This window comes from Spea bombifrons, chromosome 1 (assembly GCF_027358695.1).
Source record: "Spea bombifrons isolate aSpeBom1 chromosome 1, aSpeBom1.2.pri, whole genome shotgun sequence".
Lineage (NCBI taxonomy): Eukaryota > Metazoa > Chordata > Amphibia > Anura > Pelobatidae > Spea > Spea bombifrons.
Genome location: NC_071087.1, coordinates 15,249,798 through 15,260,060, shown reverse-complemented (window position 1 = coordinate 15,260,060; position 10,263 = coordinate 15,249,798).

The window sequence follows — 10,263 nt, the reverse complement described above, 5'->3', positions numbered from 1 at the left end:
CACAAGTCAAGGTGATTTGTCTCTAATATTGCAGAGTAGGGGTCAGAATAAGATGGAACTTCAGCCCGATCAAAGCTTACATGACAAAGTCAGTGTGCGTGAACACTGGCTTTGTCTTTAACTCGGCTCTCTCCCTACCTCACACTGATGATTAGCTGAGAATATCTACACTGTCTATTAAAAGCTTTGTCAGCCATATAGAACACAATGGGAGATCTCCAGACCTGGGAAGTTTTCAGGAATTTAGACTAAAATTTAGACTAAAAGCTAGTTGGCTCATATCTAAGTTTAGCTTGCTTGGCCCAGTCAATCAGGGACATATCACCTGCTGGTCCAGGGAGCTTTCCTTTATTGTGGGTTCTTTATTTAATGATGTGATGTAGATAACAACACCTTTCACATCTGAATCAGTTTCATAATCAGAAACAACTTTATCTCTGGTGCTAAGTTTGAAATGTGGACTTATCACCGTGGCAACTGATGGAATGTACCTACTCATTAGACTAGGTTGCTTTGTTGGTGAGTTCCGCTTTCAAACATTTGGCCACAGTTGCTCTTTATATATAATCCTGGTTATTTTATTAATTTTACTATCATTCCTAAAAGAAACATATGTTTTGTTTAAAATCATTAATATCATATTTGCTTAACTTTCATTTTCCTGAATGTGTTTACTTAAATTACCTCTAATTCTTTTCACACTAGTTTCATTTTATCCACCCAATCCTTTCCATTTTTTTCTGTCGACATCACCACTTATTCCTACCCTTCAACTTACTTTCTCAGTTTCTCTACTCCTCAGAACGTTCTATCTAGCCTTTTGATATTTGCATTCCTATCTTACATGCTGAGGATATTGTCTTTGAGGGATAGTGCATGAATGTCTATTTAAAATGTTCTTTTTACACTTAACTTACACTGTAGATTTCATTAGTTAAGTTACCATGGGATCCATGTTTTAGTTAAACATAATGAGTCACAGATAGTTTTTATTATTTTGGAAGACGTATGCTTAATCCAGGCCAAGATTCTGTAAAGTCAAGCCAAACAGCATTCTAACGGCAGTAGGGAGTAGGGAGTTGATCCGATTTTGGGTGGTCGCCAAGATCTGGGGGAATTTGTTTAATATGAATTTGAGTTGGAAGTTTATTTTTACTAAGATTCATTTTGTTTTATTTGTAGAAAATGATAGGGTCATGAACTTTTGTGTCTGATAGAGATTTAGTAGACTCTGTTACAAGGCATGATCATCTTCAAAGGTATTGTTTATAAAACCCCAGTAGCTGTTACTGATTTGATGCAATACATTTCCTCTAATGAAAAATGCTGTCATTGGCCCAAAAAAAATCAGTGGGTACTAATATTAAAACAAGGCTTAAGTTTGTCTACTCTATAGAAGCATGCTCTAAGGGTAAGAGTAACAACCTGTTAGAGTTGGCTGCCATTCATCATAAAATTGAGTGTACTCTGCCCCTTCTATGACATGGCATTATTAATACATTCATGCCGTTTTGTGGAAAAAAAGTGTTTGTAAAAAAACAGGATATTTATATCATAGTGGCTAAAACTGCCAATGTGTTTGGAGATGAGTGCTGGATCTACAGTTTTCTCAGTACCTTGAGAATATTTTTTTGCAAGTTCCTTTATCTCTGATGTACACCCCAAATTCATGTATTACTATATTTGCTCGATTATAAGACCACCCCCAAATCTGAATATTAATTTAGGAAAAAAAGAAAAAGCCTGAATATAAGATGACCCTATAGGAAAAATGTTTTACCAGTAAATGTTAATTCATGTAAACTATTTTTTCATATTTAATAAAAGCTATGATTGATAAAAATATTTTTTTGTTTTTATTTCTTTTTATTTGCCAACCTGCCCCCCCGTTATGCACATCTACCCCCAGGCTTGCCACTCTGCCTCCCTCATATGACTTATACCACCCCTATATGTCACTCTGCCTCCAGAAATTCCTTATACCCCCTTTATGCCACTCTGCCTCCAGAAATGCCTTTTAACCCCCTATATGTCACTCTTCCTCCAGAAATACCTTATACCCCTGTATGCCACTCATATCATGGGACAGAGTGGCATATAAGGGGGTATAAGGCATTTCTGGAGGCAGAGTGGCATACAGGGGGTTAAAAGGCATATGGGGCACTCTGTCTCCAGAAAAGCCTTATGCAACCCATACAACACCCCCCAGCTTACAAGTGCTTCTGACTCCCTGGTGTCCGATGGGGGCAGCAGGTGTTCCCGCCGGAACCTCTATGAGCACCGGAAGGTCACATGACAATTCTCTGCAGCGCTGCTGTTGGCGCTCGGTGATAGACGCCTGGTGTAAGTGCCGGTAGTAGCTGAGGTTACCAGACAGGAGGATCCAGGTCCCCTGCAGCGCTGCGGGGGATCTGGATCTTAGTCTCATAGTCAGACCTCATTTGAGGTCTGATTAGAAGACTACCTCGATTATAAGACGAGGGATATTTTTCAGAACTCGTCTTATAATCAAGCAAATACGGTATTATAATATATGAGATCTGTACCTACAAATTTCTGATTAACTACCTAGAAATATACATTTATTGTCGTCTTATAGGCATAGACTTAATCTTACAAAATGATGTTGTAGAGATTGGCTGTAAGCCTCTAACATCGCAAGTTATGCTTGGCTTCACAATCAATGCTAAAGTTTGATCAGAGGTTATTAAACTTTATAGACTAAGTTGACAGAGTTTAAAATAAAAAAACTAACCATAACTGCTGCAGAGTGTCATTCCATTTTAAGTCTTGTGTTGTTTTTCCAAAGCTAGGAATTTTCACTCTATTCATGACCCCATTATCGTATGTAAAATATAGGCATTTGCACATGGCCCTCATCCAGTTGTCAGTGTCTCTAAATGCAACTTAAATTAAAAAAATACTTCTCAGATCTGAAAATAATAGATGAGGAGACACCTACTTCCACTTCCATTCCAGAGGCCTTTCAGTAGTATATACATCGTATGATAGTACTTTTTAAAGCAAATTTGTAAAAAATGTTACAGTTGAGATGGAATTAGAAACATGTAGCAACTTGTGTTTTTCCACTACAGGGTTTACCCAACAAATTGTGTTGCTTGAATCTTAAATAACACTCTATATTATATAATATTGTATGAAGTTACCATAGAAACCTCAACTATACAATGATACCTCTCGATGAAAATAAAAGCACTCATCAACTTAGAGCCTAGACTTGGCTTTACCAAAACACACCTTTGAAAGGATGGTGCATTATAATAAGACTTAAATTATAATTAACATTCATTTCTAAGTATAATTTACAGAAACAGATCCACCCGAAAAGTAACACAGTTTGCGAAACGTACTGAAAGCTAAAGTACATCTCCAGATAAATAAAGATATAAATCACTGAATTGTCACTCGCGCTAAGAAATTGTTCATATGTGCTTGTATATATCTATAACTAGATGGGAAACATGAGGAAATGGAACGTTGCTATGATCTGTTGTTGCCAGGGACGGACTGAGACCATCCAGAGCCCCCGGCAACAAAAAGCCATGGGCCCCCTGTGGTGATGACCCTCCTGTGACCACACCCTTTTTGATCATACCCCTTCCTGATTAAGTCCCTCCCATGGTTACACCCCTTATATCTATTTTTCAATTAAAAAAGATAACTTTTAAACAGTGTAAACATGTTTTAATTTGCTTAATGCTTTCTAACACTCCCACAATGTTTTCTTACTTTTCCTGTGTCTGTCTCCTCTCCTGTAGCCACCTTTTCTTCTTCTGTCCTGCCTTTTTTCTCCCTATGGACAATATTTTGGACAATGCAGTGCTTCCAACTTTGTGGGAACAGTTTGGGGAAGAACCTTTTCTATTCCATCACGACTGTGCCCCAGTGCACAAAGCAAGGTCCATAAAGACACGGTTGGATGAGTTTGGTGTGAAAGAACTTGTCCAGCCTCACAGAGCCCTGACCGTAACCTCATTGAACACTTTTGGGATGAACTGGAACAGAGATTGTGAGCCAGGCCTTTTTCTCCAACATCCTGACCTCACAAATGCTCTACTGGATTAATGGGCAAAAATGCCCAGAGAAATACTTCAAAATCATGTGGAAAACCTTCCCAGAAGAGTGGAAGCTGTTATAGATGCAAAAGGGAGGCCAACTACATATTAATGTCTATGTATTTAGACTACAATGTTATAAAAGTCCCTGTTGGTGTGATGGTCAGGTGTCCCAATACTTTTGTCCATATAGTGTACCAAATATAGTGTCCATGTACAAGAACATAACACAAGTCGTTTATGTTTAACCCCACTAACGAAGGATGCATATTAAAGCACTCTATAAGTATTTCAATATACATTCTTTAAAAAAAGCACTTACCTGAGGGAGACTTTGCAGCCCCGCATAGCAGTACTGACTGACATGAATAGTGGTCAAATCAAACTAGTTTCAGGTTCAAAACCAAAAATGCATTAACATTCTTATTCTACATATGACCACAGTTGTACAAATTTTCTGGAAGAGATCCATACAAAATAGTTACCATGAGTTAGCGAGAGCCAAACATCTTACACACTGAAATACTGAGTGGCAGATAATAATAGATAGGGGGCCAAAGACTCAGAGGAGGGAATTTCTCACTTGAGAAATTACATTCAAATATTTTCTCAATTATAAAGAGCAATGCACCATTTTGTGAAAACATGCTTTTCTGAAGATAAATATGAATTTGAGAATTAAAGAAAATATGGGATAGAAATATCTTAGTTAAGTAATGAAGGGCCAGACAGAATTTAATGTAGAAAACATTTTATGTTACACTTTGAAAAATAAAACTTCTTTCATCTTATACATATATCATCTCTGGTGAGAAAAAAATTGGTCTTTTTAATCTAGAATCCAGACACAATTTACTAAAATAAATATAATTTTTACACTACATTGTTTTGTTATTAAAAAATCAACTTCTTCATCTAATACACATATAATCTCCGGTGGCAAAATGGGTCTTTTTAATTAAAAAAAATCCAAGGACAAAGTTTAAATATACAGACTGCCTTATTAGTTTTAATTGTAAGAACCAGTGATGGGTAAGTGATTGCTTTTCGAGGGCTGTCAATCCTGATCGGTGTTAACGGTGGTTAAACATTCATGGTTTACTATCTAACTACCTTAAAACAAGTTTGAAGTCCTAGAATCTATACTGTCTCCATTAAAAAAAAAAAGTTACAATGAAAGCAATATGAAACAATTTTACCCAAGTTTTCCAGTGGGGTATGCAAAGTATTAGCACGTCTTAAATTGATATATTTTACACATACTTTCTTGATGATAAAATAACTATATAACTATTATACATTGTATCGTTCTATAAAATTGCCGTATGCAGCTTTAATTTTACAAGAATCTCAACATGCATTTGGTTATAATAAGATTAACTTAACAAGGATCGCTACACATTTTTACAGTGAAAAGAGGACGTGCAATTTTTATTTGATTTTTGCCCTGGTTGTTGAGTTGCTTACTCATGAGAATACATGTATTGTACAATCAGCTTTTTCTGAAAAGGTCTGAATTTTTGGCGTCTTATTAAATCAAAGTCCGTGGCATTGAGTCAGTGGAGCTGACTAAATCTGGTTGTACTCAGAAAATACCGAATAGTTGTTCTTTACACAGAATGTACAGAGCTATTCAATTCCCTGACTAAAATCAAATGAACGGCCATTGCTGGCCAAAATGCACGTATGTGGTTAGTGACCATATCACCAAACTCCACAACCTGCGTCGTGAGAACTGCCAAAACACTTGACCACCAATTAGATCAAAGGAAAAAACAAGACGACACTGGAGCTCATCCTTGACACAGGAAAAAGCTCATTACAGCCAAGTGGGATGGGAACAGCCTTTTGTTCCTTGAGCTACAACACAGGGCTAAAGAGTGTGGCTAATATTTCCTTTTCTTCCATCTCTCAGGACACATTTCTGTCTAGTGTTACTTTACTGCTTTGTGTATATGATCTTAAGTAGTGGACACGTTTAGAAATACCATAGTTCTTTTGTTTGCACAAACGGTTTAAAGTTAACCGAAAAGGCCCCAAGTCAAGGGCAACACTATGTATTTTGGGGTTTTTTCTTCACGAGTATCTCTTATGAAAAGAGTGGCAGGAAAAGTCAATGAACTTTGGAATAACCTGGTTTTCCTCATTCGTTTTTCAGAAAATGTTATCTGATATATATATCAAAAATAGAAGAAGGCTCCAGGCACGCAGGGGTTCCATCAGACAGATTTATTGTAGGAAACAGACAATCTGATATATATATGTCACAATTATAGACAAACGCAATGTGCTTAAGCTAATAACACGCAAACTATGATAATCTTTCATGTCTTTTATGAACACACATGTTCACAGTGCTGGAGAAAAAAGTAAGTTAACCCTTAGATTTAATAACTGGTTGAACCTCTGGTGACAGCAATAAACTCAAACAAGCGCTTCCAGTAGCAGTAGCTACTGTTGTTGGCTTGGGAGACACTGAGAGTGTAAACAAGAGAAAGAGACTGTAAGAAAGAGTGAGAGTGTCCGAAAACGAGGGAGGGAGCCCAACAAACAAATGAAAATAAAGGAGAACATTCATTGGCTACAGAGACACATTACAGAGAGTTCTCTGCACAGCACTCCGAGACCACTAGCTACACGGATGATACCCAGGTACACTCTTTCAATTTTACTAATCCATACCTATTGAGGGAATCATTCTCACCTTTGCCAGTTTTAAGAATTCCTGCGGATAACAAAAAATTATTGAATTTCATTTTATATTTACTTATATTTATTTATTTTTTATTTATTTATTATTTATCTATTATCTATAATCTATTTATCTATTATATTGATGTAATCTAATGTTACATGGCTATGTGACTTACATGCCTTATATAAAAAAAATAGTATTTTGTGTGTTTGCTTTGCTTTTGTAAAAGATTTTGAAACATTTACAGGTGGATTGTCTAATTGGACTCTATGCCAGAAAACTAATGGTAAAATGCTACAGTATGACATTTATTAACAGAACGCCAACCTAAGACATTCCATTAAGTACAACATACGGTATTTAAACTGGCTCCCCGGATATTTAAAGATCTTCAACAATTTTACATTTTTCTTAAATGACTCTTATTCTTTTAATTGCTGTATTTCAAAGATTTATGTAACCCTATGATTGGTCAATATTTCAAAATTGTTGCTCGGCCATTGATTGAGGATTACCTATAAGATAATGGAAAACCAGGATTTCCATGGCAAACCTAAAAAAATATGTAAATCCCTAAAGATAATATTTTTGTGAAACCATACATGGTCTTAATTTTCATTTTTTTTTAATTAGGCACCCTCTCACTCTCTCTCCCCCCCACCCCCGTTATATCCGCTTAGCATATATTATTATAAGAGGCTATAAGCTGTATGGAGCTTGGACATCCACTGTAAATGTCCCTTCAACAGAAGCTTAGTTCATTAAACCCAGAGCAATGCTCAAGACTTGTGTCGGGTTTGCTATGACTTTATTGTGAGAAAATGTATGCACCTACTGTTACATTGCAATTAACTCCATGCTCGCAGCAGATGTGTGGTTAAAGCAGAGCTGCCAATTTTCCCAGTTGTTCAGTGTATTAAGCTATGCGTTTACCTGGGAATGGCTGCTCTCACGTAAAAAAAAAGTTGAGCCACTGCCAGAAGTTTTTATTTTGTTTTTTTGTTTTGTTTTTATATATTTATTTGCAGATCAAAGTATTCAGTAGGGTCTTGAGATATCTAGGCAGACTTTACCCCATGATCAGATGCTTCCTACACTTCTTTGACAGATACTCGTGTTGGATGGGGTTGGATTTTACTTATATTACTGGGTTTACCCCACAGGCTGAAATTTAACAGGCTTCCTATTGTGCTTACAGAGTAAAATGTACTATATATATATATATCTAATATAATATAAACTTATCTCTATCCTGTTGTTAACTGGAACGTGACAAGATAATTTAATACAGATTTTAATGTAATACAATTTAATACAGAATTTATTAATACAGAATTTAATGTACAGACACTTTATTCTGGTTTATTGATTAATGCAAGGGTTTTTTATTTACATTATATCTATACGTGGTTTAACCAAGAGCAGTCATAAAATGAGACAAACAAAGGCGAATATAGAAGACGATAGAGGTATCAGATGTATAGGTTGGCAAGAACTAGTAATAACAAATTTATTTTTTTATTTTTAGTTATTTAAGTTGTTATGTGATGCAGAAGCATGGCTATTTTGTGGCTTTCACTAGTGGTAATAGATGAAGGGTTCCAAGACGAACTATCACAATCCAAGAACATGGTCTGCTCAAAAAATCCTTGGTAAACAATATTTATTCTTGGTTGTGTGTATTCGATGTTACACAGCCTCCTTTTTATGATGTTGTCTTATGTAAGTTAATTTAGGTAATGGTGGTATGAGGTGACATTTCCCTTTTTGCCACAGGCAGCAGGAGGACGAGAGCTTCTCCTGGACACAACTACTGCCATTTACTTAACCAAATGTTGGTCCATGTGGGCTAGTAAATATTGGGAAACCACACAGAAAATGAAAGATCACATTTTCCAGCATAAATCCTCTATTAGGACTTGATGTACTGAATTACCAGCACAAACACCTCCTGGCATGTTATAAATCAGTTATAGCTGGATTACAGAGATCATTTTTAAATTTAAGGGGACATATCAACCATCATGAGTACTTCAATGCATATGCATTTTCATGGTATCCCATTGATTTCAACGGGAGCTCTGGCCCTAGCTTGAGCAGCCAATCAGTGGAGGGAACACATCAGACCAGGAGGGAGATAGGAAGCTGCAGCTTTTCCTTAACTCTTTTTTTTTGCAGGTTTAATAATGCATATTAAAGTACTTATTAAAGGCACTTCCTGGGACACTGGAGCATCCCTTTAATATTTTAACAGTGATCTGTAACATTTAAAAGACTTCATATATTTAAATTAAAATGAGCCTATCCCTCAGGTTTAAATAGGAATTGTAATTGTAATATTATTTTTCCATAAATAGCTTTCTTGTATACCGTGATCTGTTACAATATACATGATGGCTGGCACCCTAAGCATGAGAAAAAAACACCTCATAAAATATACAGAATATAAAATTTATTATAGAATAAATAAAAAAATAGACCTGACACATGTACTTTATTCATATTTTGTAATAATATATTTAATTGAGGATATCTAACAAGCAGTGCTTTTCCACACTAGAAGCACATTAAGCAGGGCCGCACCGAGGCCAGTGCTTGGGGTGCACAGCACCCAGGGGGCAGGGAGCTGAGGAGCAATCGCTCTGAACCCCTCTTGCTCCTCCGGTCCCTGCTGCCACCTGCCTCGGCGCTGCCCTGACTGCAGTGGTGGGAGTTAAGTAACTATTAAATTTCCGTTGAGGACTAGATATAAAGTGGCCCTCATACCCTTTACCAGCACACATAGTTATTATCACTCAATACACAAGATAATATGCCAATCTCGATCATCTTGTTTATTAAACGGTATAGGCTATTTGTCACATCTTCATGTAGTTCTTCTATGTGGTCCTTCATATACGGTATCTATGTCTTCTCAGAGACTCACCATTCTAATTTGAAACTTTACTTGCATGTCTTCATATTTACAAAAAAAGAACTGTGTTTTATTAAGTATTTTAAATAATATGTGTCACACATAGTTGAACACTGTTTTATTACACAAATAAATCAAAATCAGGACAGTGCTTTGCCATTCCTTTACTAACTTATTGTTATTTATTGAATTATATGGCACTGTCGTATTCCGCAGCACTGTCCAAGGGGTACGATTGAAAATATTCTGTGATTCCTGTAGACAGAGCGAGCCCTGCATCAACCCACAAGACCTGGAAAATATCTGACACACTCACAGGGCTTACACTGTCAGTTTCCCAACATCTTTTCATATACAGTAATTGCAGGTTCCATTAACATTTACACTGAGCAGGTGCACCAAGCTTAGTATAACTGTCAGAGCTCACTAACAATCATCGACAACATCCTCTCACATCATACAAAGTAGGCTCAATGGGCTATAAAACATATGTTCATGTACCAGGGGGACCACATGCAGCCATTTGTCCATGATATATATATATATATATATATATATATATATATATATATATGCAT